The 27,258-nt window shown below is 39.3% G+C and overlaps 1 long non-coding RNA gene across 1 annotated transcript; it reads right to left on the bottom strand.

The window, feature by feature from the left end:
- Positions 1-5,335: 5,335 nt before the first annotated feature.
- Positions 5,336-13,425, bottom strand: LOC131510983 (uncharacterized). The gene is made up of 3 exons (XR_009261286.1): positions 13,201-13,425; positions 12,943-13,022; positions 5,336-5,508 (listed from the first exon to the last, which is right to left on the bottom strand). It is a non-coding gene; the product is annotated as an uncharacterized LOC131510983 (long non-coding RNA).
- Positions 13,426-27,258: the final 13,833 nt, after the last annotated feature.

Genomic DNA, 27,258 nt, shown 5'->3' with positions numbered 1-27,258 from the left:
TGCTGTATCATCTGATAGATGTTTTTAGAGTCTTGGAGCAACATGAAGCACATTGATGGAGAGATACATACTTTTTAAACAAGTCATTTTTTTCTTTGACCTTTCATCTTTCATATACTAACTACTATAAACACAATTTAAAAATTATAAGTTGAAATTCTTTACTTAGATTTAGCTCTCCTTAAGGAATTCAACAAGAGGCAAATGTCAACTCTAAAAAAAACTTTTCTTAAGTGTAGGCTGTGTTATGGTGTGCATACTTTCTATAAAATAAATGCCACTTTCAGCTTCTGTTAACCCACATTATGCCAGGAAATTTCCTAATGGTTCTTGTAGACATTTTCTCTCTCTCTATAAACCTATTACTGTGAAACTAGTTCCTTCCTGACTTATGTTTCTCTGCTATTGCATTACTAATATTTATTGTGTTAGAGTAATTTCTCTTTATAAATTAATTTTCCTTCTCTTCTTAATTTTTTTCCATGCTGTTAATTTTTTTAAATTTATACTAGCATTTTTATTATGAATTCCTTTCCTTTAAAGAGGCATTCATACTTAAATTAGGTTTATTCTGTTTGTAAAACTTAATTAAAATTTCCTGCTTTCTCAAGATATTAAACCTGTAATTGTTCTTGGATTTTGATATTTCTATTCAAATCAATAATGGAGAATGAAAATATTCACACATTAGTCTAAATGATTTTCCTCCACATTTCTATCTTTCTAGCAGCTACTTGAACATTATTTATTTTACCATCTTTGGGATCTCCGAATAAAAAAACATGTTCTTCTATTTCCTGTATGTAAAGAAAGTTATTCTATAATTCTTCATATATGTACTTATATGTCCCACATTTGTGTTGTCTTCTCAATGTCCATTCATTCAGCCAGACATTTGTTTGTTTATCATTATTATTTTTATTTTTAAGAGAGAGAGAGCACGAGCAGGGGAGAGGGGCAGAGGAAGAGAGAGAGAGAACCCCAAACAGGCTCTGTGCTGATGAGTGTGGAGCCTGTCTTGGGGCTTGATTCCATGACTCTGGGATCATGACCTGAGCCAAAATCAAGAATCAGACATTTAACGGACAGAGCCACCCAGGTGCCCCGGGACACTTATTTAACATCTATCATGGGCCAGACATTGTGTTAGGTTACATGTATTTGAATTGTTTCTTTGCAATTGCAATGTTTTTTGTTTGTTTGTTTGTTTGTTTGGTTGGTTGGTTTTTTTGGGGGGGAGATTTTATAGTTCTAATGCTGCATACAAAAAGTATGGTTAAAACAAATTCTCTTGGGGCGCCTGGGTGGTGCAGTCGGTTAAGCGGCCGACTTCAGCCAGGTCACGATCTCGCGGTCCGTGAGTTCGAGCCCCGCGTCGGGCTCTGTGCTGACAGCTCGGAGCCTGGAGCCTGTTTCCGATTCTGTGTCTCCCTCTCTCTCTGCCCCTCCCCCGTTCATACTCTGTCTCTCTCTGTCCCAAAAATAAATAAAAAACGTTGAAAAAAAAATTCAAAAAAAATTCTCTTACTTTAATTTTAAACCTAATATTCTTATTTGGTTGATTGAAAGATAGTGCATTTATAGATCTAAAAGATATGACTATTAAATAATTACAATAGTAGTTCTGATAATTCTAAAACTTCCCAATGAAATCATCTGTGTATAGTCTCTGTGCATGTGTAAAATTTTATTGACAGCTGCAAAAAAATTACAGAAAACTTGATGACTTTTATTGGCAATAATTTTATTTACAATGGCAAATTAAATACAGGTGAATATAAGCTGTAACTTAATATCATTAATTATGTACCAACTTGGTCAAATGATTAATTTCAGTTAACATAAAAGAAGCTAGATACATGAAAAATTCCTGGCAGTCACGTTAAAATTATTCTATTAGTTAAAAATTCACCTTTTGCAAACAAAGTTTTGTTTCTGAATCTTTATAGATTACTCTATGAGAAAAGAATCAGGAGAAATAGGAAATACGTTTAAAATGGACATTTTGCTCAGATGATTTAATTAATTGGAAGTCATTTCTATTAGCCAGCTCTGTTGAGGCAGGATCATTTGAGCAGAAGATACTGCATAAAGCAACTAAAAGCACTGGCATCTTGGAACAGCTGTGGAGAAATTCTTGACTTCGGCCTCTGCTGCATTCAGTATCCACATTTTGCCGGATTGAACCCAGGATTGGCCAGCATTTTATGACTTGTGATATTGTGATTTATAATAAGAAATATTCATTTGGTCTTTGTCCCCATTTCTTGCACAGCGTTCCTAAAACGCTTCTAGTTTCCTAAATGATGAGAACAATAAAGGTGTCTTTTGTTATGTGAATGAGGTGACTTTTCAAAAGTACCTGAGATTGGGCACTGGTTGCCAGAAGAGCCAACTCTGTGATTAGATGGCTGGAACTTTCAGTCCCATCCCCCAACCTCCTGGGAGGGGAGAGGGGCTAGGCTTGGATCAATTGCCAAAGGCCAATGATTACATCAATCATATCTATGTAATGAAGCAGCCTCTATATAAATATCCAAAAACAGTAGGGTTGGGAGAACTTCTGGGCTGGTGAACACAGGAAGATTTGGGGCAAGCAGTGCCTCAGGAGAGAGCATGGAGACTCCGTGCCCTTTCCCCTTACCCTGTGCTGTGCATATCTGCCATCTGGCTGTTCCTGAGTTATATCCCTGTCAATAAGCCAGTGATCTAGTAAGCGAAATATTTCTCTGAGTCTGTGAGCTGCTCCAGAAAATTAATTGAATCTAAGAAAGGGGTGGTAGGAACCTCTGGTTTGTAGACACTGTGACTGGCATCCACATTGAAGGGGCAGGGCAATCTTGTAGGACTGAGCCCTTAACCTGTGGGATCTGATGCTACTTCCAGGTAGTATCAGAATTAAGTTGTAGGACACCCAGTTGGTGTCCTCAGCATTTGCTTGGTGGTCAGAATTGGTCTCGGAACCAGATTAGACTCTTATTTTTAAAAGCCTGAGTTATAGGTACTCCTGAGAGGTTAGTTAGTATATGCAGGTGCAAGATAACTTCTCTCTAGTGACCTAAAGATGCACTGGTCTGATGAGACATGAACTAAATCTCACAGAGAAAAGTTGTCAATTTCGGTAGATGCTAGACCTGATAGGTCAAATGAACTTGAGAATCGAAGTCTCCATTTAGCCTACTATTAGGAAGACAATAAGATGTGTGTGTGTGTGTGTGTGTGTGTGTGTGTGTGTGTGTGTGTGTGTGTGTGTGAGAGAGAGAGAGAGAGAGAGAGAGAGAAAGGGAGAGAGAATGAGACACAGAGAAAGAATGAGGGAATGGGAGAATGTTTATAGCTTATCATAACTAACTTGGTTTTTGCCCTTCCTGAGGGCTTTTTCTTTAGCTTTTCTCCTTGCAAACCTCCCATTTCCCCCTTGTTTTATTTTTAGTGACAGTTCCATGAATTCAGGAGGCCCTAACTAGATAGAACGTTGATCATTACCTCTGCCACTACATAAAAGGAAATTTAATCTCTGTCCTTTTTATATGCCAGCTTCAACCAACAGAGAAGGGGATCCCAGCATTTTTTCTCCACGAAGGGAGATACTTGGGATAGAGATTTTTTGGCTTCTAACCCCTTGCTTAGTTTTCTGTCCCAGAAGTTCAAATGACTACTCTGATTGGTTAGGCTCTCATGCTGATTAAGCCATATTTTTACTGCTGGGCAGTGTCTCCATGTGGAAGGCCAAAGTCACGTTTGGTGTGTGTTGTTTTGCTCTCTCATCTACTTTCTTAATCCATAGTCCAGAGTGGTAAGAGAGCCAGACCCTTTTTCCCAGTGTGAGAAGTAGCCCAGCCATGTTCCCACTGTGTTTTCTTTCCTCAGAATGGCAGCCTGATATGCTAGCAAGGAACAAGACAGCTTGGCATCAGGCAAGGGGACAAGGTGTCCTTCCTTGTTAAACCCTGGTACTTCCTTTACCCTTGTACTGAAGGGGGTTTTGTGCTGGTCTCTTCTCTCACTGCATTGTAATAACCCCCCTCTGATAAGAGAAGTGAAATGGATAGCAGTTTAGCGTGGAAGAAAATTACTTAGGTCTTCTGGCCTAAGCTGTGTCCTCCAATCTAGTATTCTTTAGAGATATATCCCAGAGTACTGGCTACTTGTCAAGATTTATCAAGCTGTACTTTATTACCTAATCTGCACATATACGTTTACTCTCTGGGTAGGAAATACCAAAGTAACGGGCAGATAAGTGGTACCTGGGCCTCACAGTTGGCTTTCATTTCATTATTTCAAATAGAATTTAAATTTAAATGATACTCATAATTATTTTAGTCTTTTACATGCTGGATGTTTTGTTCTAATAATGTGAAAGCCTATCATTAACTTTTACTGGGCCCTTTTTATAAAGTCTGTTTTATTAGTTTAATCTCTATTAGAGGGAAAACATAAAACACACACACACACACACACAGTCACAATTAATTCCAGAATCTTGGGGATATAGGAATGTCTACACCAAATTCTAGGTCAATTCAGTCTCCTTGATTAAGAAAATACTGACTGAATTCCCGTTCTGAGCCAGGCAGAATGCTGGGGATGCAAGGGGACTCACCTGAATCATAAGCAAGGATGGAAATTTATTTATGCTAGATTGAAAGTTTGTAGTGATTTACGGAATAACCGAAAAACCCTGTTGTCAGCTAAATAGGATAAAAGACAACTCTGAGCCTTGTATAAACACTTGATCGTCTGTTTCTGCGTGCTTATTTCCTAAAACTCAAAGATGTGGCACAATCCAAAAGAAGCCTCAGGCTCTGCTACTGCATCCCACCTAAGGGTCTCCTAACTCTTCTGCTTGGTTGGATTTCTTGCCAATCACTATTCTGATAGTAATACCCATCTTCTCTCTGTAGTCTGTAACTCTTGTCTAAAATAGGTTTATTTATCTTTGTGGTCACCAGTGTTCCTGGGACTTAAAATATTTTCTTTTTCAAAGGGTACCTCCTTTCTGATATTCAGTTTTCACTTGCATTTCCTACCTTTATTGTTAAAAGCATCTGTAAAGTTTACAGGTTATATCTTTTTGTTTTTAGTAGTTTTTTTTAAGATAGTTTTTCCCTCCTCAGAAGGTAGAGGTTATAAAGTCACTTGTAATTATGGCTAAATCAATTTCTAAACCAATACCTAAAATAGTGTTCTAGCTCCCTACGGGCTATTGGCATTGGTTTTCTTTGTTTGATCCATGTGTGGCTTTGGTTTGGTAAGAATTTGAAGTACATGTGCATGTAAAAGTACCTAATATAAGCAACTTATCCTTGAGGAGGATTAAACAAAATGCCCCATGTGAGGTCACCAGTGCTATGTTTAATGGTCTTGCTCGGGAAGAATCATGGCATCCATAGCTCAATAGCATGGAGGTTCAGATGATAATTAGGAAAGGCCACTTCTCACCAACTGGAGTTTAAAAATGTTTTCAGGCATCCCATTCTAAATTAGTCTATTATTGGAGCTTTTTTTCTAGAAAATAAAATGAGAAAATACTGAACATAAATATGACCTGATGTATATGCCTGTCATTTTCTACTCAAAATATGTTTTGTTATGAAGACAACTGTATATAAGAATTTTTATATGTCTAGTCCTCAGATACTTGATATTGATCCATTTCTATTGCCATTGTGAATGGATGAACTTTTTAAAACCTTTAAAAAAATTTTTTTAAGTTTATTTATTTTGAGAGAGAGAGTGTGCATGAGAGTGGGGGAAGGTCAGAGAGAGAGGGAGAGAGACAGAACCCCAAGCAGGCTCTGCACTGTCAGTGCAGAGTCTGACTCCGGGCTTGAACTCATGAACTGTAAGATCATGACCTGAGCTGAAATCAAGAGTCGGACAGTTAACTGACTGGGCCACCCAGGCACCTCTAGAATTTTTTCTTAATGAGGCTTATTTCTAGTTGGATATATTGGGATTATATCTAATGCTTGCTAAGTGCTCAATAGATTATTTGATGAATGTATGAATGAATGTACAAATGAACTTGAAAGTAGAAAAATAAAACTAATTCTGTGCTTTGTCTCCATGAATAATTTATAGAACTAGACAATTTGTATTAGTCTCAGAGGTTGAATCTAGTAAGGACAGGGATAAGGTTTAAGCACATCCAGAACAATACATGTAGGGTGAGGGTGAGGTCATGAGAAATGTACAGTGCATTATTGAGGACTTATTCTATACCCACACTATGCTACAAACTTCCACAGTTGTTATCCTCTCTAAATCACACAATAGCCTTATAGACGAGGCGTTACTTGCCTTATTTTATAAGGGAAGGTATTAGTGGCTCCACAAGTTAGGTAACTACCCAAAATTACATAGCCTACAAGTGGTAGAACCAAGATTTAAACTTTTAAAACCATAGCTAGTGATCTTATGAGGATGGCCATCTTATGAGGATGGGCTTGTCTGGATTTCAATGTTGTTCTGTTGAAACACAATGGAATCCCCACAGCTGTAAGGTGAGTTCAAGCATGAGAAAGAATAAAGAAATATTGCATAAAGATTTCGTTTGGCAGGGAACTATAGGGATTTAGAAATACAAAATAGCCTAAAAGATATGAATTCCAGACCAATTCATTTCATTTACTCATTTATGATATATTTATTCATTCAGTAAATATTAATTTGGTATTCTTCAAGTACAATGAGCCCATACTACCCACACCTGACTTGTCTTGGGTGCCTCTCTGGTACCATGTTGCATTTTCTTTGGCTTTCCAAAGTGAACCTTCATTTGCAGGTTTTATCCTTGAATCCACTCACTGACACTTAGATGATAATTTCCTTCTTGATTTGCAGCCAGGGGCATCCCAGTTAGTGAGAGAGGCTGGTGTAAAGGGGTATGAGGAGCCAAAGGAGGTAATATTTCTCCATTTCTGCTGATAAGGCCACCCAAGCAAGTTTTCCTGAGGCTATGGTAATCTGGAAGTCTGTCTCTCACTTATTATCTGCAGAATCTAGAAGTTCTGTGGCCATATTGCTAAGATAAGTTAATGAGAGTATATTACTCAATAACAGATGCTGATCTGTCTAATCTTTCTTTGGTATTGGAAGGTGTCCTAGAACATCAGTTGTTAGAAGTAGGTTTTCTTGTCACTTGTGCAACCACTTGCATGTGCATTAAGTACCTGAGGTAACAGGTGAAATACCTAAATCAGTTTAAAAGTCAACCAGTTAACTGTGAGTATAACAGAAATAGAATGAGCTTTGAAAATGCCAAAGTTCTATAACATATTTGTTGCTATTGGGAGTCCTTCATGATGACTTCAATGGATGGTTACGTCACAATTAGTAGATATTCAAATATCACAAAGACTTCCTTATGGGCAGCAGAGTGGCATAAGGCAGTGCTTCTGAAACTGTAATATGCGTATAAATCCCCTGAGGATCTCCTTAAAATGCAGGTTCTGATTCAGCAAGTCTAGGGTGAAGCTTGAGATTCTGCATTTATAAAAAACTCCCAGTGTTGCTGTTGCTGCTGCTGGTTCATGGACCACACTTTGTAGCATGGATGTAAACTTGAGAGTATTATCATCCTGCAATTCATGGGAATTTATGAAACATTATATTTTAAAATATACACATGCATGTGTTGCAGGATTCATGGTATGTAATCAAATTATTTTTGTCTTTCTGCCCCTTTAAAATTCATTCAGGGGGCGCCTGGGTGGCGCAGTCGGTTAAGCGTCCGACTTCAGCCAGGTCACGATCTCGCGGTCCGTGAGTTCGAGCCCCGCGTCAGGCTCTGGGCTGATGGCTCGGAGCCTGGAGCCTGTTTCCGATTCTGTGTCTCCCTCTCTCTCTGCCCCTCCCCTGTTCATGCTCTGTCTCTCTCTGTCCCAAAAATAAATAAAAAAACGTTGAAAAAAAATTAAAAAAAAAAAAAATAAAATTCATTCAGTAATCACTAGTTCCCTTGGATGAAAATTTCTCCAGACCCTGTGACTTTTCTTCTCATGCTTAGGTCATAGATCATCCCACTGTCAATTAAGATCACGAACCAGGCTCAATTCAATAATTAGATTTGGGGGCCCAAGATATTAACCAAGCTCTGCCCTTAATTTAACAGGAAAACCTCCTTTGGCCCAGCCTGGGACTGTTTTCCCTGCAGTCTCCCCTGGAAAGAGGCTCTCATTAGACTTTCTCTATATAGCCATTTTGGGCCTTTTGGTTTAAAGCAGATTTTTTTCCTCATGGAGTACTTTTGTGGCATCTTTCCAGGTGCTGGAGATCTCCTTCTTCTAGTGCCCCTGTTGCTGGCTGGCTGAGCTATTTGGAATTCTGGTAGCCACTTGCTCCTCCTGCTTTGTATTCTGCAAATTTGTCCTCACCTCCAGCTTCTTGCTACTGGGCCAAACTCTAATCAGCTGCCTACCTCTGGTCCACACGAAACATGCTAGTGTCCTGTTGCCTGAAGAACTCTGGGAATGAGGTGGATCTGCCTCCAGAGCAGTTATCCAGGCATCCCTAGTCCTCTAGATCCCTTGAGTAGAAAGCAAATGGCAGGCCTGGGGTCCCCAAAGTACAGGGGTGCACCATTCAGGATGGCCAAGTGGACCTATCTGAATCCTTAATATAGAGTGGGGTGGTGGACTATTAATAAGGCAACAGCTCTTTTAAGAGTGTTCCCTTCACAGATATCCCTTCTCCTTTCTTTTCAATTCTTTCATATTCTCAAAGTAGGCCAGAGGGTTCAGAAGTCATGGAATAGATTCTCAGAAGAAATTTCCTTTGAAATTCTTTATATGGTAGTTTGGCCCTTCACTTTTAAGTGTCACTCTTGTTATTGTAACAGAATGTCAAGGACCTAAGTTTCTCAAGTGCTACATACCCTGAGGTGGGGGGGGGGATACATTTCCCCCATTTTGCAGGTGAAGATATTGAAGCACAAAGAGATTAAGTAAAAAATGCTGGTGTGAACATAAGAAGTTTTGCTCCTGAGTTGGTAGTCTTAATTCCTCTGGTAGAATACTTTCAAATATTTGAAGGCAATATAATGTTTTATCCAAAGGAGAAGGTTAAAAAGCAAGTGGTAATTCAGACCTGCAGAGTGAAATCTTTGGATAACATTTTTGGCTGTAGGTATTAATTATCATTGTCTTAAAAGACATGTATGTGGATTGTATTTCCTAAAGTGTGTTCCATGAATCCACGATTCCTTCAACCATTCAACATACTGCATCTTACACAGGACAGGGCATTCTGTCCCTTTTGAAAATTTACAGTCTATTACCATTATAAATTCTAGGAAATCCTATAGAAAAGTCTATTTAACCCCAAATTATTTGATATTAGGTTTTTTTAGTTTGCCTTTTTTTTTTTTTTTTTTTTGGTAACACCAAAATTGTTTGGAAGCTCCAGAAAATTGGCTTTTGGGAATTTTGTAATGGATCCATTGATTAATTAAGAGATGCATGAAGGTGCATCTACTGATTCCATGTTCTTCTTCCTTTGGTTGTAAAGAATGTTTAATCTGCAGTTATGTTTTGCAGTAATTTGAAAGATTTCCTCAAGCACATTTTAATTCCTATTTGCAACTAAGCCCCTTTATTAAATAACATTGAAAATAACAGTAAGAGTGTTAACATCCATTTGTGTAAAATGAAAACGGTACAGTGACTGTCAACCTTGTCTGCCTCATAACTACCTGGGAAGCTTTTAAATATCTGATGCTCAGATCACATCCCAGGCCAATTAAAGCAAGAATCTCTGGGAGTAGAACCCAAGTATCCATCCTTCCCACAGTCATATGATTTGACCTTCCCACAGTCATACGATAAATAATCTAGATACTTAGGTGTACTCCAACTAGCTCTCTGAAAGGAAGAGTAAATAATCTACTACCAACAGATATAGTCTGGTCAAAATAAAATGGTTAAAACATGTAAGATTTTCTCTTTTTTAAAAAACTAAATGCATGCTATTTAACATTTCCACATTATGGCAATTACAAAGATATTCCTTATTGAGGTTTTGTAATTTATGATCTTTGATGTTAGCCCCCTCTTCATTTGGCTCTCATTTGTCAATTTTATATTTCCAAACTGCACTCTACTGAAAATAACGAAATTAGATCAATATAGTTATGTTAATGGATGTAATATGCAGCTCATTTGAAAGAGAATGGCAATACATATTTTCATAAGTTCTACATTACTCAACTCATTGACCAGAAATGTGTTAATGATATAATACTGGTATTTTGAATGTCTGAGAGTTCCGTTGATGGCACCTTAGAGATAAAAAACCTACTTAACGTGCATGAACTAGAATGAATGACTGCACTGAATATATTTAAATTATCTTTAATGTCCTGTTTTTAGCAGCACATTTTATTCAAACTCATTGACTATTACTCCTGGAACTTAAATAAATCAACTGTGCATTTTTGTTCATCTTGGCTCACACAATTCCATGTCATTTTGTTTGAATAGTGAGTTTAATTTTGTTTGCCAAATAAAAGAAAAACAAAATCATGGGGCTATAAAAAACACAATGCCAGAATCATGTGATTTAATAAGAACAAGCCAGGGGTAAATTCTTACTTGGTATTTTCTTCCTTCCAATCTCAGACACACACTTCATTGCTTTCCCCTTTGGCCTTTGCTCTTATCATGTATTGTTTCTTGTTTCAAGATTTACATTTGTAGTGGGAAAACCAATACTGATGGTTTCTATGTAGTGAGGAACTGCCAAGATATCTTTGCAGTATCTTTAGGAAACAGAAATCTATCCGATGTTTTCTCCCTGAGAAGGCAGTAGTCATGAGATGGAAGGAGGTAGGAATTTAAAAGAATTGTTTGTTGGAATATTTGAATGAGGGTGAGGATACAGAAGGAGTCTTGTTGGACAGAAAATGGATTTGTATAAATGGCAGACTACTTGTCAATCTATAGAGAAGCTAAGGATTAGCAACAAAAGATATTAACTTAAACTTTATATTAATCAAAAAATAGAGAAACTAAGGAATCCTGGATACACCCATACATTGAAAAAATCATTTGTAAATTTCAGAATATGAACTGCCTTCCTAGGGACTATTATCTAAATATCATCTGCCTAAAAAGAACAAATTTTAATTGGACCTCGATTGGCAAGTTCTTCCCCACTCCTTTTCCCTTTGTGAAGATGTTTCAACAGGCAGTATGGGAGAGTGCAGTTTTAAAAAGGGAAACGGTGAGCAAACACTGTTACCTGAATCTTACCCCTGTGACACAGACAACTGTTTTCATAGATTTCTTCCTAATTGTAGTTTACTAGTCTAAAGGGCATTACTGAGCTGGTTTCATTTATTTTTTCTATTTAATAAAAATACATGAAAGCACGAGAAAGGAAGTTTGAAGTTGCTAGAATGAGTTCTAATTTCTCCATAAATAGTTTGGAACTAACTGGAGCCTGTTTCAACAATTGTCAAGGTGAGATGCCATCTAATGTTGCAGAGATCCAAAACTATGAATTAGCCTAGAGCTAGATAGAGCACATTTGCTTAAACCAATGGTGACACCTGGTGGCTGGATATGCTAATGACTTTTTTAGATGCCTTCAAGTTTTCCCAGAGCTTGGTAAGGCTGGTTTTTTAAAATGGCTGCCTTTTCATTGAGATAATGGTCCAAGGGCCAAATGGAGGTCTTCTAGTTCAGATTTTGTCTCTCTAATTTATTTTTTATATTATCAGTTTTTTTTTAATTATGATTAAGGAGGTGAATAAACAACATATTTTTCAGTGAATGATAATTTGGTAATCTTTTAAATGCAGTACTATAAACAGAGCTCTTGTGTCTTACCCGTCCCCGGGCGTGGAGGATTATGCGGCTGTCATACAATTGTCTCCATTAGTGCAGGCTGTTAAAAAGCAAACTGAAGGGGCGCCTGGGTGGCTCAGTTGGTTAAGCGTCCGACTTCGGCTCAGGTCACGATCTCACGGTCCGTGAGTTCGAGCCCCGCGTCGGGCTCTGGGCAGATGGCTCAGAGCCTGGAGCCTGTTTCCGATTCTGTGTCTCCCTCTCTCTCTGCCCCTCCCCCGTTCATGCTCTGTCTCTCTCTGTCTCAAAAGTAAACGTTAAAAAAAAATTTAAAAAAAAAAAAAAAAAAAAGCAAACTGAAGCATATTAAAAATTTTAAGAGTTTATTTGTGCAAAAATCAATTTGAATCGTAAGATTTCAGCCAGGACAAACAGTAACGATTCCTGGCAGTATTGAACAACCCTGTGGATGCAAAAGGTGTTCCCAAAGAGGGTACAAAAGATAATATCCTCTCAAGATCCAGAGTCTCTACCAAAGATAACCCAGGGGGGGGAAAAATCCTCAGTTCCACTGAGATCTGGCAATAGTTAGTAGGACCCTAGAAGCAAGTGGAGTGCAACCCACATTTGTCAGCTGTATCTAGTTGCAAATGGGAGGCAACATTTCTGTTTGGCCATATTTTGGGGGGCCCCCAACCTGATGGCTGACAAACCAAGTTCTCATGACAGAAAATGAGGCAAATAAGGTAATAGCTGTTCTGAGGAAGGATTAACAACCAATGTGCACTTGAGAGCAAACTGACCAGTCACAATGCAAAGATTTTTTTTCCCTGCCAATCTGAATTTGTAAAAGAATGATATGATGGGTGCCTGGGTGGCTCCATTGGTTAAGCTTCAGACCTCAGCTCAAGTCACGATCTCCTGGTTCTTGGGTTTGAGCCCCACCGTTGGGCTCTGTGGTGGCAGCTCAGAGCCTGGAGCCTGCTTCACATTCTGTGTCTCCTCTCTCTCTGCCCCTCCCCTGCTGGCGCTCTGTCTCTCTCTCAAAAATAAACATTAATAAAGATAAAGAAGGACATGAAATTTTACCTTCCTTTCTCGATCAGGCACCACAAATAGACATCTGGGAGAGCTGACTGGTAAGAATACTTACTCTTCTGCTGGCTTCTGCCAGTTTTCCAAGGATCCTGGCTGCAGGCTTTGGAGGGAGTGGGATGTCCTGGTCACCAGAACCTGTAGAGGAGGAAAAATAATTTTTCCTCTACTTTTACAGTGAGTACCTGGCTGAGACACCTTTATCTCTATGGCACCTCAAGACTTATCTAGGTTTAAGGTTCTCCACTGGCCACTGAATTTAAAGATAATGGTTGGTAAGGTTATCCTGCTTGTTCAGCCTTAAAATTTTGTTCACCTGAGGCCTCATACTAGACTCAGTTCAGTTTAAGTTGGATCCAGCCTGACTTCAGACCTAATCCGGTTTCGAAGAGAGGCCCAGTCCGTGAATGCACCTGGTCCGGTTTCCAGGTGGGACCCAGGCCGTCCCTGAACCCGGTCCAGTTTCCAAGTGGGACCCAGGCCGTCCCTGGACCCGGTCCGGTTCCGAAGTGGGACCCAGACTGTCCCTGAACCAGGTCCGGTTTCCAAGTGGGACCCAGGCCGTTCCTAGAGCTCACCTGGTTTCCAAGTGGGACCCAGGCCGTTTCTGGAGCCGGTCCGGTTTCCAAGTGGGACCCAGGCCGTCCCTGAACCCGGTCCGGTTTCCAAGTGGGACCCAGGCCGTCCCTGGACCCGGTCCAGTTTCCAAGTGGGACCCAGGCCGTCCCTGGACCCGGTCCAGTTTCCAAGTGGGACCCAGACCGTCCCTGGACCCGGTCCGGTTCCGAAGTGGGACCCAGACTGTCCCTGAACCAGGTCCGGTTTCCAAGTGGGACCCAGGCCGTTCCTAGAGCTCACCTGGTTTCCAAGTGGGACCCAGGCCGTTTCTGGAGCCGGTCCTGTTTCCAAGTGGGACCCAGGCCGTCCCTGAACCCGGTCCGGTTTCCAAGTGGGACCCAGGCCGTTCCTAGAGCTCACCTGGTTTCCAAGTGGGACCCAGGCCGTTTCTGGAGCCGGTCCGGTTTCCAAGTGGGACCCAGGCCGTCCCTGGAGCCGGTCCGGTTTCCAAGTGGGACCCAGGCCGTCCCTGGACCCGGTCCGGTTTCCAAGTGGGACCCAGGCCGTCCCTGGACCCGGTCCGGTTTCCAAGTGGGACCCAGGCCGTCCCTGGACCAGGTCCGGTTTCCAAGTGGGACCCAGGCCGTTCCTAGAGCTCACCCGGTTCCCAAGTGGGACCCCGGCCCTACCCGGAGCCGGTCTGGTTTCCAAGTTTGATGCAGACTGGCTCCAGCTGGTTCTTTGACCTCCAAGTCTGAAGGCTCCTGACAGAAGCTGTCCTAGAGGGACTTACCCTGTCCTCCAGAGACAGCAAGAACGCTGCACCTTCAAGGAGCTCAACAGGTACCTGTGTCCTGGGGCTCCTGGGGTTGTTGGGAGTCTCCTTCAGGTCCCTCTTCTGACCTGGAGCTGGTAAAAGATAAACTGAGGCGCGTTACAAATTTTAATAGTTTATTTGAGCAAAAATGGATTCAAATCAGACAGCTTCCAATCTAGCCGATAGAAGGGAGCTCCAAGGAGCAGCACAAACTGAAAGATTTTTATACGTGGAGGGCACGGGAACCAGGAATTTATACCAAGCAGAAAGGCTTTGGCTCTGGCACGATCGCTTCCCCCCCACCCCCCCCCCCCCCCGTGCTGATCCGGTAATTCCTGATTGACTGGTTTAAGAATGCATTCCTGGGAGAGCCTAAAGTGTAAGTAAGTGAAGTTTTGGTTTGGTTCCTTCCGGACAGCTCTTAGTTTCTACACAGGAATGAATGAGTGAGCAATGCTCAATATTCCTGCCTCCCCCCATCCCCTACCCCCCTCACCCCCACCATTTAATAGCCACAGTTTATGGTGTGTGGAATCTTGAAATTCCCCTAGTGCAGAGTGACCACCACCTCCAGCTTTGTCCTTCTCCATGCTATCTGGTTTATTCTGAATTCCCTCCTTTTCCAGTCTCGGTCTTAGTGGTCTGTTTTTTATTTTGTTTTGTTTTCATACATTTAACATTTACAGTGATCGTCCCTATTAATCTGTCTATTGCTGTTTTTTCCCCCATGATCTAAGATAAGAAACTTGAAACTCAGCACATTTGAAGAAATTTCCGTGAAGTGTGCGTCTTCACAACATGTCCAAATGGTCTTAAGTCTGGAAGGGTGAGACCCTCCCTACCCAATTCCTCCTCTTCAGCTCCTTCTTAACTACTGTCTGTAGTTTTAGGATTGTTTGTGGACAAGAAAGTGGATCCAACAAGAGAGAATGTGGAGAGCGTCTCTTTCCTCTATACCCTTGTCCACTGTGGCTTATGAAACAGGAAGTAGAGTTATAGGCAGGTGTGTATTCAGTTTAGTTTCCCCCAGGAACACTGACAGCTGGTTCAAACAGAAATCTGAATTATTTGTAAGAGACTGTAGCAAAATATTTACTTTAGGAACTCTTGCCATTTTAGGCCAGAATCATTTATAGTGTCTATTATTTAGAGCTGCAGTTGGCTTTACTATCATTTATTCATTCGTAAATTGAGTCAGTGAGCCTTTAATTCTGCAGATACTGTAGGAATGAACCAGATTAGGTTATATTCTTAAGCAATTTAGAAGTCACAGTTAATTTGATAGACTTAACCATTGTACTTTTAAAATATTGCTTCCTCATTTGTGTTCCCCTATATAGTCTAGGAGAGGATGAATTCTGGAACACACAGCAGTGGCATAGAGGATGGCCTGTTACTGCTTCCCAAATTCTGGGGTATGCATGTGCCAGCACAGGTGCCTGTCACACAGTAGATGTTCTGTGTATAGTTATGTAATTGTTGTATAATTGTTAAACTGACTGCCTGAGTGAATATGATGATGCCATCGGCATGCTTGAAATCTTCTAAGGGCCTCATGTTGTGCAAACAATAAAGTCCCGTCTTTGACCTTCAAGCCCTGCTTATCTTTCAAACCTCCCTCATGTAGCCCCATCTGCACTGGTGGATTTTTTTTTTTTATTTACAAAATTTTTTTTCAATGTTTTGTTTTTGAGAGAGAGAGAGACAGACCATGAGTGGGGGAGGGACAGAGAGAGAGGGAGACACAGAATCTGAAGCAGGCTGCAGGCTCTGAAGTCATGAACCATGAGATCATCACCTGAGTTGAAGTTGGACGCTTAACTGACTGAGCCACCCAGGTGCCTCTGCACTGGTGTGTTTAAAATCTCTCCTATATGAGAACTTTTGCACATATTTTCCCTCTGTCTGGAATACTCTTTTCTCTGTCCTTCTTTGGGTCCCAGTTCAAATGTCTTGTTCTCAGAAAGGCCTTCACTGACTTCCCTATTTGACTTTTTTAAAGTTTATTTATTTTGACAGAGAGAGAGAGCATGCATGAGCTAGTGGAGAGGGACAGAGAGAGGGAGAGAGAGGATCCCAAGCAGGCTTCATGCTGTCAGCGCAGAGCCCTACGAGCCCGAAGTGGGGTTCAAACCGTGAGATCATGACCTGAACTGAAATCAAGAGTCAGCTGCTTAACCTAGACTGAGCCACCCAGGTGCCCCTGACCTCCCTATTTAAGTAGGTTCCTCTACTATTCTCCATGTCAGAACCTTGTTTGTTGCTGGTGTTGCATTTACCTCAATTTTCAATAATTTAATATTTAATATAGTTTAAAAATATTATTTGCTTTTTTCCCCCAGACTGCTAGCTCAGGGCCTGCCTATTGTAGATACTACAGAGAGAGCAATACAGCGATAGGGCAATGCATAAGTAACCATGAAGTGAGAGTACTATGTGCCTTTTTCAAATGGTTGGAGTGAATATATGGGTAAAACCAATTTTTTTCTTTGCAGTATAGACCTCAGATTTTTCTCTAATCGTCTGGGGTTAAGTGTTCTGTAATCTTCTGAAGGGTTAACGAAATTTTTCTGAGTCTGTGGGTCACATATTTCTGGTTTCCTTTTTTTGTAGATAATCTCTCAGCTTTTATAGGCTTCACTTTGTAGAAGCAAACATACTGTTACTTTGTTGTGGCAACCTGGACGGACTAAGACACCATGTTCTCATGTGCTGCACTGACATCTCCAGCCCCCATCATCTCTGGCCTAGACTATTCCTGCCCTCCTACATTTGCTCTTTCACATTGCAGCCAGAGTGAACTTTATAAATAAATCAGTTCTGTAGTCTGTCCTAGTTACTATCCTGGCCATGTTATGTACAGGCATGTGTGATGATATGTTCTGAAATCTCTCTGGGTCTCAGTTTCCTCAGTTTACTATCCAAAAAATAAGGATAGTAAAGCATCTATCTTATAGACTTGTTACAAATTTTTTTAAATGTTTATTTTTGAGAGAGAGAGAGAGACAGGATGTGAGTGGGGGAGGGCAGAGAGAGAGGGAGAGCCAGAATCCGAAGGAGGCTCCAGGATCTTAGCTGTTAGCACAGAACCTGAAGCAGGGCTTGAACTCACAGACTGTGATATCATGACCTGAGCCAAAGTTGGACACATAACTGACTGCGCCACCCAGGCTCCCCTCGGCTTGTTTAAATGATTAAGTGAGGGGCGCCTGGGTGGCGCAGTCTGTTAGGTGTCCAACTCTTGATCTCCGCTCAGGTCATGATCTTGCCATTCGTGAGTTCAAGCCCCACATCAGGCTCTGTGCTGATGATGTGGAGCCTACTTGGGGTTCTGTCTCTCTTTTTCTCTGACCCTCCCCCGTTTGTACTCTCTCTCTCAAAATAAATAAATAAACTTAATAAATGATTAAATGAGTGCATATTTGTGAAACACAGTAGTCTAAGTACATAGCACTATATCTGAAGTTTTAAGATATAAGAAAACTCCCACTGCTTCTCATTACACTTAAGTAAAATCCAGACTCTTTACCATGAATCTCTAAGGCTCTACATTATCTTGTTTCCTGCCTCCCTCTTCACACTGGCTGCTTATGACTTCTCCTTGCTCACTCTTTAGCCACATGGACCTTTCTTCTGCCTTCTGGTTTTAAAACCTGCTTTTACCATAGCCTGGAATATTTTTCCTCCAGATCTGTGTTTACTTCTGTCCTTGCCAATTGAGATCTCTATTAAAACATGGCCTCTTCTAAGAAACCTTTCCTGACCACCTTATCCTTCACACACCCCTAATTGTACTCTATCCCTGTATCGCTGTTGTTTTTTCCTTAACAGTTGCCATAATTATGTTGTAAATTGGTTTATTTACCTGTTTACTTCCTGTCCCCCAAACTCCTAAGATATCTCCATGATATCAAGCACTTTGTCTGTCTGGTTTACCTTTGTTTTCCCAGCATATAGAACAGTGCCTGGCACCTAGTAGGTGCTTCACCAATATTTGTCAGATGAATTGCCAAACAGTCTCATAAATGCACTTCTCCATATGGTAGAGTTATTGCCATTTCATTATTCTTGGCTAATGCACGAAATCTATGGAATAAACTAATCTTCTTAAATTAACTATAAGCACTTAGCTGGGATTAAGCAAATTCTAAACTTACATGATTATAGTACAAGGAATTGCTTTGACCTCTCATAGTTGCATGTTTAAGGGATTTTTTTTTTTGTATCTTCAATGCCCTGAGTTAATTAAATAGGTCTGTAGTGTAATTTTTTTCAGTTGATACCACTTTTATTAAACCATTATGTAAAGATAGTATCTCTGGTCTTCCCTGATAGATGCGATTTAAGTTCCTTGGGATAGTTGAAGAAGATAAAGAAGAAAGGAAATAAGACTGGGGTGTTCTCTCAAGACTTAGAGCCTAACACACTTTGAGGAATGTAACTTCTGATTCATGTCACATTTTATCAGTTTGGTAAGAATGGGGAATAGTGATAGCCCACTGCAGCATTGCATACAAAATTATAGAGGAATATGGAGGAGGGAGACATTCATTCTGACTGGATGGGTCTTTGGACATAATAGTGGTGAGATTAATTAGAATAAATGAGATAATCATGAGTCCTCCACCTCAAATTCTACAGTGTGGCACTGAGATAGCAATATTAGCATCATGTATGTACTTGAAGGGCTTTCTACAGTGAACTCTGTATTTTTGGAAAAAATTCAATGCCTATAAATAATCATAATCTTTTAGAGTTTTGCTTTGGTTTTAGTTTCTTATTTCTATAGCTACACTTTGTGTTTTTTTAAATGTATTTATTTATTTATTTATTTATTCATGTATGTATTTTTTTATTTAGAGAAAGAGTGTGGGCAGGGGAGGGGCAGAGAGAGAGAATGCCAGGTAGGCTCCATGCTGTCGGCTCAGACCCCAACATGGGGCTCAATCCCACGAACTGCGAGATCATCACTTGAACCAAAATCAAGAGTCAGCCACGTAAACGACTGCCCCCCAGGTGGAATGAAACTCATCACTTGGTGGAAAATGAAAGGTAGAAATCTGATGGTTTGTTTTTAGGTAGTGTTACAATGTTCCTGCTTCAAACCCATTTCCTCAGATTGGTGTCATCATATTATCTTGCCATCAGAATGGCTGCATTAAAGCAGCTTTATCAATAGATCATACCCTCAAAATAAAGAGCAGGCACATTACCTCAATACAAGAGTAGTTGTTATACCATCTGCCCTTGCAAATATGCCTCCATGACATTCATGCCAATTAAATCAAGTGCATTAGAAGTCAGCAATGACTTAATTCCATGTCTGGCACATTAACAGCTGTGTGTTTACATATCAGTTATGAGAATAGGAGTACTAAACTATAGAAGTAATCTGGGTGGCACTTTCTAAACAACGTAGATCAATTTAAAGTGGATTCACTGTAGCAAGTTATGTATAGTGGAATAGTAACATCAAACCTGTAATTAATGTCCACAAAAGGAGCGGTACATGACAAGAGTAAAATATCTAGATTGAATTATTAAAATTCTTCAGATGAATCAATTCAGTTAACATTTATTTGAGTGCCTACTGTGTATTAGGCACTGGGGGTAGAGCAGTGAACAAAACAGACAACAAATTTCCCCACCTTTATGGAGCTCTCCTTTCTGCTAGAGGCTCAGTTAAAACACTGAGAGTTAAATTTGTCGTGTGTTAGAAAGTGATAAGTTCTAGGAAGAAACATAATGCAGGAAAGGAGATTTCACTTCTGTCAGCAAATTCTGATGGTTTTATTTGTAAAATATATTCAGAATCCAAGCACTTTTGCCACTTCCACCTGCTCAGGCCAACCCACTAAGATTATATCAAGGGCAGAATAATGCAGTAGCCTCCAGATTGATCACTCTGTTTTAACGTGGCCCTTCACAGTTTATTGTTAATACAGCTTCCAGAATCATCCTGCTAAAAAGAAAACTTAGATAATTTATGTCCTCTAAACTCTCCAATGGTCACCCAAAGTAAATGGTCAAGTCTTTATAATGCTATCAAATCCCTGAATTATCTGGCCTTTGCTTTCTCTTTAGGTTCATCTCTTCTTAATCTTTCCTCTTCTCCAGCCCTCCTGGACTACATGCTGTTCCTTGAATACTGCATCTCCTGCTTTAGGGCCTGTGTTGTTGCTGTCTCTCTGCCTAGAAATCATTGTATTTATTCTTTTTCTTTGGACATCATGATTCTCAAGTCACCTCTGGTCCTTACAGGAAACAGTCCATTCAAATTGGGTAATTTGAAGAGAGTTTTGCGGATGTATGAGCAGGGTGTGGGAAAAGCGCTGAGTGCAGTGCCATCGAGAACCAGGGGTGAGGTGAGGGGACTGAGTTATCAGGACATAGACATGGTGAGGCTATGTGAACAGGGCTGCCAAGGCCTTTGGTGGGAAGATGCAGCTAGCCTGGGGGGACCCCTCAGGGAGGGAGGTGGAGGAATAACTACCCTGACCTCACTGCTCAGCATTGGAACCCACTGGAAGCCAGTGGATAAGGCAGCCTTGTTAGCTTTCTGGCAATACAGTAAACAACAATATCCTTTTTCATCTCTCATACTAGGAAAGACGAAAAGATCAACAATATATAGTTTGTCAAACAAAACAAAGCAAAACAGAACTTCTTCTGCAAAGAAGATTATAGGGGCTTCTCTGTGTGCGTTTGTGTTTGCACCCTCCACTCCCTCCACCTGTTGTGATTTTTTATGGATGGGCCACATGGTGATTTAAGATGCGTTTAGCATTTGGTAGTTTTGGATCAGCCTATTTAATTCAGACATTCTTTATCCTCTATTGTCCTCCCCTCTCAACAAGCCTATTAGGTGCCAAGAACTATGTTAGAAGTTGTTGGGAAGACAGGCTTGTTTCGGAAGAACTTACGATGTAGTTAGGGACATAGGACAAACCCATGATAGTGAGCAAATCAAGATGATAGATGGTTATGCATGTGGTAGGATGGAGTTCCAAAGATGACTGTCATTGAGGACTTGGTGCAGTGGGGAGTTTCTTTGGAGGGGACAGTGTAGGGGAGCTGTACTGTGAAGTTCCGTGGGGGAGAAAGGGAAGCCTTCTAGGTGACCAGACTAAGCACAAATGTGATATTTGGAGTCCAGATATCTGGGGCACTGGCCAGAACAAATATTACCCAGTAAGCAAGATGGAACCAGAGATGATCTCAAATCTCATTAGGGGAAAATGTTATAGAGCAGGTCACTGGGGAATGAGGTAGGTTTACTTTTTCATTTGTTGCCCTAACAAATCTGGAAGAAACATCATGGAAGAAATAAGAAAAATTCCTAATGTTGACTTTCTTGATTAACATAGAATCTTTAAAGGTGACCAAGTGAATCTAATAATTTTTGTTGGTTTTTCTAACTGCTGAAATGCAAAAAAGATGTGGACTTAGAATCGAAATAATGAGATTGGTGGATTTACATAAATTAATATGGTTATAGGAATTTAATTGATTCAAACACCTTCCTGAGACTGAATAGTTAATTAACTGATAGCTAAAATAAAAATAGAAATTCACAGTATCACTGCACTCAGGGATATGGAAACAATTGTGATGTATTACAAGAGTGGGATTTTTAAATAAGTCTTTACAGGGGTGCCTGGGTGGCTCAGTCAGTTAAGCGTCCGACTTCAGCTTAGGTCATGATCTCACACTTCATGAGTTCGAGCCCCGCATCAGGCTCTGTGCTGACAGCTCAGAGCCTGGAGCCTTGGGTTCTATGTCTCCCTCTCTCTCTGCCTCTCCCTGCTCATGCTCTGTCTCTGTCTCAAAAAGAAGTAAAAACATTACAAAAAAAAATTAAATAAGTCTTTACAAATAATTGTCTGTAAACAATTGCTTTGTAAACAATTGACCATTGACCAAATGCATTAATATCATATGTTATTCATGTAAAGTAAGTTCTCTACTTTTCTGTGTTTTGTGTTCTCAGGGTTTCTTTCTATAAAGAAATGTCAGTGCCCTTACTTTGTGCTTTCTTAAATTTCTTTTTGGCTGAATTCAAAAATGCTTCTTTTTTTCCATCTGTGCCATTAGTTGATTTATCAAGTCTACCAGCCTGTGTTTCGAAGAAAGAATGAAGTTTACAAACTGGGGGTTAACCCCATCACAATCTCCAACAAATGCAGAGGGTGGAAAGAAAAGAACCTTTGTTTAGAGACTTCTATCTACCAAGTCCTTTTATATGTGTAAATTTACTGCTATTCTTTATATGTGTGATCTTAGCTGCTATTCATAGCAACCTAGATGGAGAGTTAATATATCATCTCCATTTTAAAATGTGAGGAAACTGAAGCTCGTAGAGGATAATTGACTAATGTCAGACAGTTTTGAAGTGATAGATCTGGGGTCTGGACCAGGGACCATCCAGTTCTTTATCCCAAATCTCACTATCTTTATTTTAATATAATCTAACTTTGCTGAATTAATTCTTAGAAGCTCACAACACTTTTTTAAAAAATGTTTCTTTATTTTGAGAGAGAGGGAGAGCAGGGGAGGGGCAGAGAGAGAGAGAGAGAGAGAGAGAAAACCCCGAGCAGGCTCTGCACTGTCAGTGCAGCTCCAACATGCGGCTCCGTCTCCAAAACTGTGATATCATGACCTGAGCCGAAATCAAGAGTTGGCTGCTTAACCCAGGTATTTCATACAACACTTTTTATTAGAATGTCACAAATACTTCATAGACAATGATGCCTCTTATCTCAAGGAATACTAAAGCCATGCAAAACTATGGAACTACATATATTTCCTATTCTCAGACTCAGAAAGGAATTAGGGCTAATGCCTAGGTTTTCTGAAATCATCTAGAAAGTGAGAAGGAAATGACAGAATACAATAAGGGGAAATTCACCTTCTTCCATTCTTTTTCTCAATTTCTTTTTCCTTTGAGAGCCTCAATTTTTTTTTTTTTGGTTATGATTAATAAGCTTATCAGCTTCTGTGTATGTTACAAATTTTTGATATGGGAAGCGTGAAGCAGGCAAAGGAGAGTTTCAACTTTCCCTGGGAAGAGATTTATTCTGGTCAGCCGGTGAATCAAGTCTCTAAATCTTTTCATGTTTGAGTACTGAGTGCCTGGTCTGAGCTGACCATAGTGCAGAGGTTCTGGAAGATACTAGGGAAGATAAAGATACGGCCCCTGCCCTCAAGTTGTTTCATGCTAGGTAAGGCTTAAGACAATGCACATGAACATCCTCAAGTTTTTTGTATGTGTTTGGAAACATGGTATTATAAAAAACAAAAACAACGTCAAGTGTTACTAGAGAAGAAAGGGAAATAAATGGGATGGTATAGGATGGTGAGGTTTTTTTCTCTGTTTTTCTTTTTGCTCTTTATAACTTTTAAAAAAAATAGTGAAATATATCAAGTAAACCATAGGTAAAGCATAAGCATGTAGCTTAATGAATTACTATAAAACAATATTCACGTGAAAACTACCCAGATCAAGAAATATGTACAACATACTTCTTTCTTATCAAAGCCCTTTTCCTGCTCCAGAGGAGATCCTTACCATGATCTTTGTAGTTAGCATCTCCTTGCTTAATTTTACTTTATAGTGTTATCTATGAAGAATGCATTACCAAATACTATGAAGGCTTATTTACTTCTTTTAACCCACTTTTGAGCTTTATATAAATGAAATCGTACAGTAAGTACTCTTATGTGTATGTTTTATTTCAACAGTATGTTTCTGAGATTCAACTATGATGATGTGTACCGTGGTTCATTAATTTTCATTGCTGCATAATATTCCACAATGTTTTGTGCTGTTGATGGGCACTTTAAAAGATTTTGGAGTTATTATGAATAATGATGTTATAGAACATTCTTGTATGTGTATTTGAGCCCAGAGTGCACATTTTTGTTGTGTATGTATCTAGGGGTTTATCTCTAGGTCATAGGATATTTGTATTATCAACTTTATTAACAGTGCTGTTATTTTCTAGTTGTACTAATTGATACTGTCATCAGCAATGTTTGGCAGTTTTCATTCATCAGCATCCTTATAAACACTTGACATTAAATTTAAAAAAAATTTAGCCATTCCATTGTCAAGTTAGTCGTATCATGTTGTGGATTCAATTTACATTTCCAAGGTTACATAATGAGGTAGGGGTGTTTTCCAATATTTACTTTTATTCATTTGGATTTTCTCTTTTTGTGCAGTGCTCTTTTAAGGCTTTTGTGCATTTTTAAGCAGGTTGTCTTTTTCTTATTGATTTATAAAAGTTTTTTTTTTATATAATATGAATCTTATATTTGTTGATTATAGTTGCTACAATTAGTGTTTTCCCTCATCCCATGGCTTGCCTTTCACTTACTTAAGGCATCTTTATTTATTTTATTTATTTATTTTTATTTATTTATTTAATATATGAAATTTACTGTCAAATTGGTTTCCATACTACACCCAGTGCTCATCCCAAAAGGTGCACTTAAGGCCTCTTTAGATGAACAGAGTTCGTAATTGAATACAGTAGGATTTACTAAGATTTTTGGTTCTCTTTTTTCTTTTTCTTTAAATTCTTTTGTTATTTCTGTCCTTTGTATAATAATTTTCTATCCACAATCATAAGGATATTCTGCTATATTATTTTCTAAAAGCATTATTATTTTGCCTTTTACACTTAGGTCTGTAACAGATTTGAAATCAATTTTTGTGTGGTGTGAGATGGGGTCCAATTTTATTTTTTTCCATATGTTGAATTGTCCAAACACTATTTATGGAAAACATGGTCCCATTCTCACTGCTCTGAAGTGGTACTTTTGTCATAAAGTGTTTATTTATATATGAGGGTCTGTTTCTATTCTCTCTGTTCTACGTTGATTTGGGTATTCTTCCGTCAATGTAACGATCCCTTCATTACCTTAGTTTTATGTCAAGTGTTGATATCCAGCAGAACAAATCTTCCCACACCTTGTTCTTTCCTTTTTGGAATGTCTAGAATATAGATTATTCTTAGACTTTAGCTTTTCCATTTAAATCTTAGAATCAGCCTGTCAGAACACACACACACAGACACAGACACAGGCACACACACACATACACAGAAACTGTTGGTATTTTGATTGAGGTTGTGTTGAGCCTATAGATCATTTTGAAAATTAAATCTATACAACATTGATCCTTCTAAGCTATGAACATAGTAGATAATCTCTATTTCTTTAGGTTTTTCATTTTGTTCAGCAAAGTTTCATAGTTTCTTCCATAGAGATTTGCATATCTCTAGTTAGTTTTATTCCTTAGGTACTTGATATTTTTTGTTGCTTTTTCAATGATATTAAAATTTTTTTGTAATGTTTTATTTTATTTTTGAGAGAGAGAGAGACTGAGTACAAGTGGGGGAAGGGCAGAGAGAGAGGGAGACACAGAATCTGAAATAGGTTCCAGGCTCTGAGCTGTCAGCACAGAGCCCCATGCGGGGCTCGAACCCACAAACTGTGAGATTATGACCTGAGCCGAAGTCGGATACTTAACCAACTGAGCCACCCAGGTGCCCCTACTTTTTCAATGATATTTAAAAAATTGTTTTAAATAAATATTTTTAGCAAACTATGACATCTAAACAGAAAAGTGCCCCAAACACAAGTAATGCAACTGAACGATCACAAAAATATACCCTGGTTACCATTACTTGGATCAAGAAACAGAACATTACCCATACCCCAAAAGCCATCCACATGCCCTTCCCAGTTAGATCTTCTCTCTTCTGCAAAGTTATCTGCTAATCTGATTTCTGACACCGTAGGTTAGATTTGCACATTTTTGAATTTTATGTAAATAGAAGTATACAGTATACATACTTTTTTGCTTGGCTTTGCCTCAACAATATATTTGTGATATTCATCCATGTTCTTGCATGTAGCAATAGTTTCTCTTTGCTTGTAGTTCAGACTTACCCTACCTAATAACGGTTCAGCTAACAACTCTTCATTACAATAGGCTCATGAAAATTTATTCCACTTTTTTTGAATAACTCCGTTTTATTCAGCATAATGACTTTTTCAACCCCTGGCATACTAAATGAATATGCTCTGGGGAGTGGAGTGTTGTTTTAACATTATAATTTCAGGCAGATACATTCACCCAAATTTTCAAACAATTGTTCAGACTCAAAAAATGTCATGTGGAACAAATTCTAATTGTGTGCTATATCTGCATGAACGCAAAATGTGTTATTTTTTTGGCACACCATGACTACTCACTCATACTGCTGTGTGAATGTTGTATTTCTACTTGCTTTCAAGAGATCTCATGTTTAGCCTTTATTTTCTTCTGTGTTTTATTGTGCTATTATTTTGTTTATAGGTGCAGTTTGAGTGTAAAATCCCATCCTCCCCCCTACAATTTAAAAAGTTGTTATAAAAAATGGTACAGAAAGAAGAAAAAGAATGAATACAATTAACTTTATATCACATTACATTTTACATGCAGACAATTTGCTTTTAAATTATTGGTCATCGGGGCACCTGGATGGTTCAGTCAATTGAGCGTCTCTTAATTTTGGCTCAGGTCATGATCCCAGGGTCATGAGATTGAGCCCTGTGTTGGGCTCTGTGTTGACAGAGCAGAGCCCACTTGGGATTCTCCCTCTCCCTCCCTCTCTCTGCCACTCTCCTGCTTGTGCTGGCTCTCTCTCAAAACAAGTAAACATTAAAAAAATTGAAAATATTGGTTATTACTTTTATAAATATGTTTTCTTTATTCATTTGATATATTTTCTATCTATAAATATTATTTGAATCTTTATGGTTGGAATAAAATGCATCAGTTTTTTAAAATTACAACTAATAAAAATATTTTTCTTTGAATGTTTTTGATTTAGTAGCTATGATAGTGTATTTATAATAATAAATGTGTATTTGGTCTTCTTCCATTGTTCTTGGCCTATAGCTCCTAAAGCCCTTGGAATTTCCTAAGTAATGGAAGCCATAAAGGTG

The sequence above is a fragment of the Neofelis nebulosa genome, chromosome 4, assembly GCF_028018385.1.
Source record: "Neofelis nebulosa isolate mNeoNeb1 chromosome 4, mNeoNeb1.pri, whole genome shotgun sequence".
NCBI lineage: Eukaryota > Metazoa > Chordata > Mammalia > Carnivora > Felidae > Neofelis > Neofelis nebulosa.
The sequence above is the reverse complement of the archived record's forward strand: the minus strand, read 5'-3'. Positions and strand labels throughout refer to the sequence as shown.